Genomic DNA, 10,052 nt, shown 5'->3' with positions numbered 1-10,052 from the left:
TGAAATGAAAATATAACAGAAATAATAAAAACAGGCATATTAAAATAACAACAACAACAACAAAAATAAATTCTAGAAATGAACCTAAACTCAAGAAGGCTCACCTTCTTCTGTGTCTGTGGTTTGGTCGAACCCGAGCTCTGAGGAACACATGAAAGCTACAGTAAGCTCTTCAGCGCTCTCGTCCTATCTGTTTATTTCATCTTTCCTCCTTCCTTACTGGCTGGAAGACGCAGCATTTTGTGCCAAAGCCTTGAAGTGAGAGAGTTTACTATAGAATGTTATCTTGAGAAAACGATTATAGCAGTAAAGCAAGAGGGATTGAGTCGGAGATAAAGGATATGAGCATCGTCCCACTGAATTTGTTAGTATTTTTAACTTCTTGAATATAATTTCACATACAATGAAGATTGTATCATTGAAAAAGAAGACAAAAAGTCCGGTGACAAGGAAGAGACCAGTGGAAAAAAAAAAATATATATATATATATATATATATATATATATATATATATATATATATATATATATATATATATATATATATATATATATATATATTTTAAAATACAAAAATAAAGAAGTTTGAGAAAAAATACTAGATTTTTTGGTAACACTTTATAATAACTGCATGCTATTAATCATTAGTTAAGCATTAGGAAACAGTTAATTCATAATTTATAAAGCATTAATAGACATTTTATAAGCAGTTTATAAATACAGATATAAATGCTTTATACCTGATTTAAAAGCATATCTATAATGTATTTAATAATTGTTTTTTCATACTTTATTAATGATCAATTTATCATTTCTAAATTAAGTATAGCATTATTTACACACCAGTTATTAAGGAGTTATCAGTGGTTCATAAGATCACTTATAAATTGTAAGTAAATGATTAATAAACTATTTAAATGTGCATTCATACATCTTTTTATTCAGACATATAGTAATAGTTACTTATAGTGTTAATAAATGGTTTATTAACATGTATTTCTACTGTATTTCAGGGTTAATTCAGGTAGTTATAAAACATATGTAGTTGTTAGTTAACTATTTTTGTGAGCACATCTAAAGTGAGGACTATTTATGCCTTTTACAAATGAGATTTAAAGGCTGTTAATATTTATATGTTCTGTATCACTGTGTTGCGTTTGTTTCTGTTTTTTGTTTAGAAGATAACTGAGCCTTTAAATATCCTTTATAAATGCTTTACAAGGCATAACTAGTCCTCACTTTAGATGAGCTCACATAAATAGTTAACTGACCACTACTAAATGCTTTATAACTACCTGAATTTACTACATTTCTTGTGATCTTATGAATCACTGGCAACTCCTAAATAACTGGTGTGTAAATAATGCTATACTACATTGAGAAATGATAAATTGATCATGAATAAAGTATGAAAATACAATTATTAAACACATTATAGATATGCTTTTAAATCAAGAATAAAGCATTTATATCTGTATTTATAAACTGCTTATTACTGTCTATTAATGCTTTATAAATTATGAATTATCTGTTTACTAATGCTTAATTAATGATTAATAGCGTGCCGTTATTATAAAGTGATACCAATTTTTTATTTGCATCTAATGCACCAAAATAAGGTTTTTCAGTACAGTTTAAAAAAATAAATAAATGCATGCAAATTGATCAAAAGTGACAGTAAAGACATTTATAATGTTGCAAAAGATTTCTATTTCAAATAAACGCTGTTCCTTTGAAACTTCTGATCATCTGTGAATCCTGAAAAATCATATGCATCACAAAAATATTGTGCAGCACGACTGATAATAATCAGAAATGTTTCTTGAGCAGCAAATCATCATATTTTCATGATTTCTGAAGATCATGTGACACTGAAGACTGGAGGAATGATGCTGAAAATACAGCGGAGCATCACAGAAATAAATTACACTTTAACACAGATTCACACAGAACACAGTTATTTGAAATAGTAAAAATATTTCTAAATTTTACTCTATTTCTGATCAAATAACTGCAGCCTTGGTGAGAAAAAGACCCAACACACACTCATACACATTTATACACACTCTCAGAAAAAAAGGTCCAAAAGCTGTCACGAGGGAGGTACCTTTTCAAAAGAAACACTATTGTACCTTTTAGTTACTAAAATGAAACTTTAGGTACTTATTTGTACATTTAAGGTGCCAGTAGGGACTCTTTAGGTATAAAAGTGTACCTTTTTAACTGCTTTTGTACATATAGTGGAACACACACACAGCTTATCCTCACTGAACCCGGATGAAAACAGATGTCAGTCTGTATGTTCACATGGACTACAGGAAACACTCAAACAACCTCCAGGTGCAAAACTACAGACACAACTCATCCTCCATATCAATAAAAACCCGAATCAGCTTCAGAGACCAGCGGCCAGTGAAATCTGGCGTTGAATCCAGGTACAGTATGTTATTTTCAAAGGCTGTGATTAGGGAGAGAAGGAAGCTGTGTGTTAAACACCTGGATTGTTAGGGCTAGGGTTAGCAGATAGTCTTTCATCTGCAGAAATTACAGGCCAGCGCTGGAAGGACAGACTCACCGGGGGCTTCCTCAGAGACTCACTCTTCACTTCAGGAAGACATGGTGCATTTCAGGTAGAAGTGTAAAGGAGTCGTTTAGAGAAGCTCTGGATGAGACTTCTACAATGGTCTGTCTTCTCTCAGATTTCTGATTGAGCACACATAATAAAAAGGAAAGTGCTTTGGGCATTTTATGATTAAAACAAAACAAAACTAGGGAGATGTTTCTTCAAATGACTAAAAACATATAGGATCTAACGTATTTTCCGGACTATAAGTCAAACTTCTGTTCATAGTTTGACTGGTCCTGCGACTTATAGTCAGGTGCGACTTATTTATCAAAATTAATTTAACATAAACCAAGAGAAAACATCACCGTCTGTAGCCGCCAGAGGGCGCTCTATGCTGCTCAGTTCTCCTGTAGTCTACACTGAAGACATAGAGCGCCCTCTTGTGGCTGGAGACGGTAATGCTTTCTCTTGGTTCTTTGTTTTTATAGTCCAGTGCGACTTATATATGTTTTTTTCCTCGTCATGACGTATTTTTGGACTGATGCGACTTATACTCAGGTGCAACTTATAGTCCGAAAAATACGGTATTTAAGACCTATTTTTGACATGTGCTGATGCAAGGATGTTTAAAACATAAATAAATAATGCATAAAAAATTAGCAAGAACTTGGGGATATTTTTGGAAAATATTTCTGATACAGAACAAATAAAAGAAGAGACTGCATTAAACATTTTCTTATGCAAATCTAATACTAGGTTGACTTTGCAAATCACTATAAGAGATGTTTTTTTTTTTAAACGATAACATTTTCCTCTCAGATATTTCTGGTAAAGGACAAATAAAAAGAAACTGCATTAAACATTTCTCATGCAAAAGTTGATGCCAGTATGTTGTTTGTTCAAATTACTGTGCACAATATTAAAAATTAAGCTCAAAAATGACCAAAAACTGAAAAATTATGCAGTTTTACATGGAAAATCAGCGGTCGAGTGGAATGCATAAACACAGCCCATTAAGTTAGTGATCTTGATAAGTTAGTAATAGTTATTTTAGTGCATTATTATTTTATTATTATTAGTTTTGCATCAGAAAATGCCCATTTCTTTTGTCCCCTATCAGAAATATCTGAGAGAAAGCATGCAGACGGATGTCTGAGCATTGCACACACATCTTTCACATGAGTCTCAAAGTTAATATTCAGCTTTCACGAAATATAGGCACAGGCTGCATTTGTGAAATACTCAAAAGCATGACAGGAGCTTGTAAATCCACTTATGCATGCTGGGAGATAATTGACGGGTTTTTCAGGAAACGGCTTCTCGTTGCTTCCAGTAAAGACAGTAAGAGACAAGAGGAGTAAATGCAGATCCGCAGGGAGAGACGCAGAGGGAAGATTGAGCACGTGGGTGAGGTGCTTCCTGTCTTCATTTGGGTTAATTATACTCGTCTCCAGAGGACAACTCGTATCTCAAGACAAGAGGTTCAAGATACGACTGAAACACATGTGCAAAATAACCTTTTGCACTCTTCAATAGCGGCTCATGCAATGCTAAGATCATGGGATCGATTCGAACTGATCAGATTTAAAGCGTGAATGCAATGTAAGTCACATCTGGGAAATGCATGAATGTAACGTCACGATGACTGTAGTGTAACTAACAGTGACGTCAAACAGAGAGCGTATAATTAGGCTTTAATGGATCTGTGAAGTTTGTGCGTGGACTGCATGTAACGTAATTTGGGAGGAGTTGGAGTTATACACTGACAGTAAACATTTGGATTCATTAAGTCTCTTCTGCTCACCAGTGCTGCATTTGTTTGTTTAGAAATACAGTAAAACTGTGAAATATTATTACGATTTTAAATAACTGTTTACTATGTGGATCTCTGTTAAAGTGTAATTTATTTCTGTGATGCTCCGCTGTATTTTCAGCATCATTCCTCCAGTCTTCAGTGTCACATGATCTTCAGAAATCATGAAAATATGAGGATTTACTGCTCGAGAAACAATTCTGATTATTATCAGTGTTGAACACGATATCGTGCTGCACGATATTTTTGTGGAAACTGTGATGGATTTAATTTTTCAGGATTCACAGATGAATAGAAAATGTTAAAAAGCAGCATTTATTTGAAATTTGCACTTTTTTGTGCATCTTTTCTGTCATTTTTAAACAATTTAATGCATCCTTGATTTTTATTTTTTTACTGTATCATGGTTATTTTAAAATGTAAGGATGTTTCACAATATTTACTCTAGTTTTGATCAAATAAACAAGAAGCCTCGGAGAGCAGGAGACATTTCTTTCAAAAACATATTAAAAATCCAAATATTTGAGTTGTTTCACAAACTTTACTAAACAAATTAGTAGCACAATGTCACATAACGGCTGCTCCTGCGTAAACTAGATCATTTATCTCTGTAATGGCTCTTTCCTGTTTGCTGAAGAGTTTGTCCAAGATGAATCTGGACAGTTATCAAACCTTTCAAAGCACCAGAGCTTCAGCTTTTTCTGCTAAAGGCCAAAAATACACTTGATTTGATTTGATTTGAGTTGCAAAGGGGTGGAAAACTTCCGTTTAATTTCTGGAAACTTTCCCCAAATCCCTAGAATGTTCTGAAAAAAAAAATCCTGGAAAGTTTTTGAGAAACATAAAAAAAAAAAAACATTCAAATAATGTATTCTGTGAGAAAAGAAAGTAATTGTAAGTAATTTGTAGGTCGATCTCAAAATGCAGAAGGGAAACCTGTTTGGAAACAGTCACTATTCGTGCAAACTTCACCTTTGACGATGAGAAAACCTAAGGGAAAAATCTCAGCTGTATCCAAACCTTGAATAAGGCTGGTTATGATGTCCCACAATGCTTTGCAAGGTGAATGCTATTTGATTAAAAGAGTTTAAAATGCATCTTTCAGAGCATTTTTTTTTTAAAAACATATGATTCAGTGTGTAAAAAAAATAAAAATAGCATTAAACTCTTGAATTTGTTCTTCATCATCAGCAGCTTTGGAAGTCTGTCTGGTTTCACCTGCACACAAACACATGGACCGACTGAGCAGAGAAAGCAGCTTCACACACCGCCATCTAGTGGTGAACAAGAACATGACGAAATGTAAATGTTCATGAGGGGCAATAGATGCAATGCTTTTCTGCTTTTAATGCAAAAAAAAAAAAAAGCCAAATCTGAGGGAGATTCAATGCCACAAAACACTATTACAATCTCCTCCAAACTACACACTAGATTGATGTTAGCATGCATCTCCCTCCACTCTCATGCATTAGTATTCAAGGAGAGCGAGAGGAGGCCACATTGCTAAGCAACTGCTTGAAGACACAGAGAATTCAGTAAGTGTTTGGAAAAAAGTTGTAAAATGGTGAAAACGTGATTCTGTCGTGGCCACTCTTGAAATCGTATTTCATGCATTGCTTTATTATTATTATTATAATATAATATAGTCCAGATTTGTTATTTATCAATGTTTCTTACAGATTATGAAAGTTGGTTTGTAAGATATTTTATAATATTATGTAAAATACAATATATATATATATAGTAAATATATGTGCTTGTGAATGCTGAATTTGCAAAGAATGTACATTTCTTACATTAAACATTTTGTATTTTGTATAAAAATTGAATTATATTAAATGTATTTACACACATATTTGTGTGTGTGTGTGTGCATATATATATATATATATATATATATATATATATATTATTTTTTTTATTTTTATTTTTTTTATTATTTTTTTTAAAGTGAAAGTGAAAAAAATATGAAGAATTCAAATAATATATAATAATAAAATAAAAATAGGAAAATTTGAACATATATATTTTATATAATAAAATAAAAAATTGTTTTAATATTTCCCATAATTTATTTATTTATTTATGTATTAAAAGGCAAAGTTTGCAAACACAACACACTAAACAAACAAACAAACAAACAAACCAAAGTGAACCAGTTTCAGCAGAGAGGAAGATTGCTGAATTTACAAAGACTGTAAATTTCTTACATTATTATTATACATTTTGTATTTTATATCAAAATGAAATAAATCATATAAAATGTACTTAAATATAAAAATAAAATACGAAAAATAAAAATCATAATTTTCTTTGATATAATACAACTAATATTTTGCAAACACAACACAATAAATACATAAACAAACAAACAAGTTTCAGCAGAATTTGCAAAGCATGCATGTTAATTTCTCCTTTTTGCAATTCTCTGACTGCAGAGAAAGTATGTGTAAAGTAAACCAGGATCAAAGCAAGATCACAAACACACGGTGTGATATGCATTAAAACAGCAATAACATTTACCACAATGATCAACAGTATTTAAAGAGACCTGCATTTAATGTGCTGCGAGATCTGCAGCCATCGATCACTCTTTTAACAAGCTGAAAACACGACACACTCAAACACACAACCATGTTATCGCAATTACCTCTCGCTGAGAAACAGAAATAATAACTACCATAATTACAGCGTGTACTTGGAGAAAACAACCAGTAGTGGGCCAGTATATCAATGAACCTGCTCCGTTTTTAAATATGAAAAGAATCAATCACCATAATCCACATTTTTCTGTTTCAACAAATCTGCGAATAAGCAGTGTTAAGTGAGTGTGTGTCTCCAGATATCAGTAAAAACTGGATAACTGTGTCAAAATAATACAGTGCAGAACTCTACATGTACACAGCTCACGTGACTTTTCATGTGCTGAGTGAAAGCCAGCAGACCAAGCATGAGCAAGCAAAGACAAATGGCACTTTTATGCACTTTTTATGACTCTCTTCTGGTTTTATCCAATCTACAGACTCCAGAGGGAGAGGAGAGAAAATCCTACCTGATTCAGTTTGACTCAAATTAGTGTGGAAAGAAGAAGTGGCCCGGTTTTGTTTGTCCTGAAATTAGTGAACCATTTTCCCCGTGGATTCAACTCAAGAGGCTCAGAGCCTAATCAAGTGGAAATTGGGGAGAGACAGTGGGGGTAGAAGGACAGAAAGAGGCAATTGTTCAACTCGCTCTTTGATGTCACTGCAACGAAATATAAAGGCGCAACAAAACTGTTGAGAAAACTGCTTGATTCCCTGTGCATTAAAGCATTACAAATGTTTATATGTTCAACCAAATCCAGAATATCAGGCTTCAGTCGTGTCCAGCACTGTAAGTGAATTCTCTTCTCTTCAGACAGGCCATTATTATTGGAAAATCTAAGCTGTTCTCTTTCTCAGACAAACTCCCAGCGCCTCTATTGTGTTGCAGAGCTTTTCTCATGCGTGCGTCTCAATGCATGCAGATAATCACATTTTCCTAAGAAAGGCTTAGTCGTGCAAACTAGCACAAGTGTCTCTATGAGAGTAAGAAGATGCATGAATGGGACAAGCAGCGAAACATCTCTGGGAACAAATACGCTCATAACAGCTGATGCAGATGTTTGGAGAGCAGATGGATGATGCAGTGCATCACATATTAATGCTGTCAAATCGATTAATCGCGATTAATCGAATCCAAAATATACGTTTGTTTACACATTATGTGTGTGTACTGTGTATATAAATACACACATCTTAAAACATTTACATTTATTTACATGTATATGTTTATATTTAAATTATATATAAATATATTTAATATATAAACATAACATGTTTTTCTTAAATATGCACATGCGTGTGTGTGCATTTATATATATAGAGTACACACACATATTTTATGTAAACACAAACTTTTATTTTTGGATGTGATTAAGCTATTTAACAGCACTAATATATACTCTATAAAATTAATGATCATATAGGATATGCACACAAATTTTACACAACATTTACACAATATTAATAAAAATAAAAGGGAACTTTAGCTGATATTTTGGTTACATTCTGAACAGTAAAATTAGAAAAAGCTATCCTGTCCTTAATAATTAATTTTCCACAAAAACATTATTTATAGATTGCTTCTGAAATATTAATTTAACATCTTTTAAATATTAACATCATTATGGAACGTTTGTCAACATAATCTGGTCTTTAATAATTAACAATAGTTCTCAAAACTTTAGATATTAGTATATGTAAATTTTTTATATATTTATAAATGGAAAAATGTTTTCCTGAAACATGCATATAATGTTTTTTAAATGTTTGTCAAAGTTACCCGATAATTTTCTTAAAACTTTAGCTATAAACATTACTTACACATATTTTAAAGAAACTTTTCCTGAAACACTTGCCTAACGTTTTTAAAATGTTATTAATAGAACGTGTTCCCAATACTTTAGCACTAAAACATTATTTCCTATAAACATTTGTCTGACTTTATTTAAATGTTGCCTTATGTTTCAAATAACATTTAAAAGTAACATTCCCATAATGTTTGCAAAATGATAACATGGAATGTTCACTCATCATTTGCATAACCAAGAATAAACAAAAACATTTTAAAGTTAAGAGAAGAGTTTTATAACCTAGAAAACATTAGCCAAACATTTGAAACAGTAATTTGTACACTATCCAGCAATGCTACATTTAGGTTTTGAGACAGACATCGGATATCTATAAAATTGTGCATAAATAAAGTCTCAAAATAACCAAATATCGTCCGATTAATCGGCCTGGATGGTATTTCAATCTATCATTTTACCCAAATAAATAATCAAAACCAAGCTTCTCTAAACATGCACTGCATGCAACATAAAGTTTCCCTGCTGAAACAACACTTTAAGATGACTTGCTGCTGGTCTAAGGTCTCAGCAAAACCGATCAATGTTTTTTACACTATTTGATATTTTAAAAACGGTTTGCACGGTCCGTTTTGTCATCTTAGGCTCGTGTTTAACAACGTGCATGCTGAGATTGTCAGGTGGTGGATTGTAGATATCGCTCTCTTACCTTCAGCGATGCGGCGCGTCACAGTGTCGCGCGTCTCCGTCGCGCTGCGCGGTGGCGCGCAGAGGAAGGAATGCGGGTGAGCGTGTGAAAGTGGCGACGCTAAACTGGCATTATTTTCTAACTTCCATCCACTCCCACTGGAAGCAGCCACTTGTCAATGGCAGAGGAGGTTCTCTCGCGCAGCACAAAGTAGGTACATTTGCATTTCTCCGACCCTCCCCTTGCTTTTCACCACTGTCATTGTGTGGCCCGGTTGGGGTCCTTATTTGGCCCCCGATTAAATCCTCACTGGCCCGTGCTCAAATAAGCGTCTTATAAGCAGTTCTACTCCGACACATCGTGTTAAGACCTTGTTTTCTATATGCACTTCTCAAATGCACCGAAACAAGTTCACAGAAAGCTTTAGATGTTGTATTGGAGCAACAAGAGTCATAGTAAAAATAAAAAGACTCAAATATCTTGCTGAATCCTGAAGGAGCTGCATTATATTTCAAGTATTTCCTTTAAGATGGGGTTTCTGCAGGACAGTCCGTGAAGAAACGTATGGTTCATGTCTTGTAAAGTGATCAGAAAGTTCC

This window comes from Carassius auratus, chromosome 41, assembly GCF_003368295.1.
Source record: "Carassius auratus strain Wakin chromosome 41, ASM336829v1, whole genome shotgun sequence".
NCBI classification, from domain to species: domain Eukaryota; kingdom Metazoa; phylum Chordata; class Actinopteri; order Cypriniformes; family Cyprinidae; genus Carassius; species Carassius auratus.
This window is presented reverse-complemented; position numbering follows the sequence as displayed.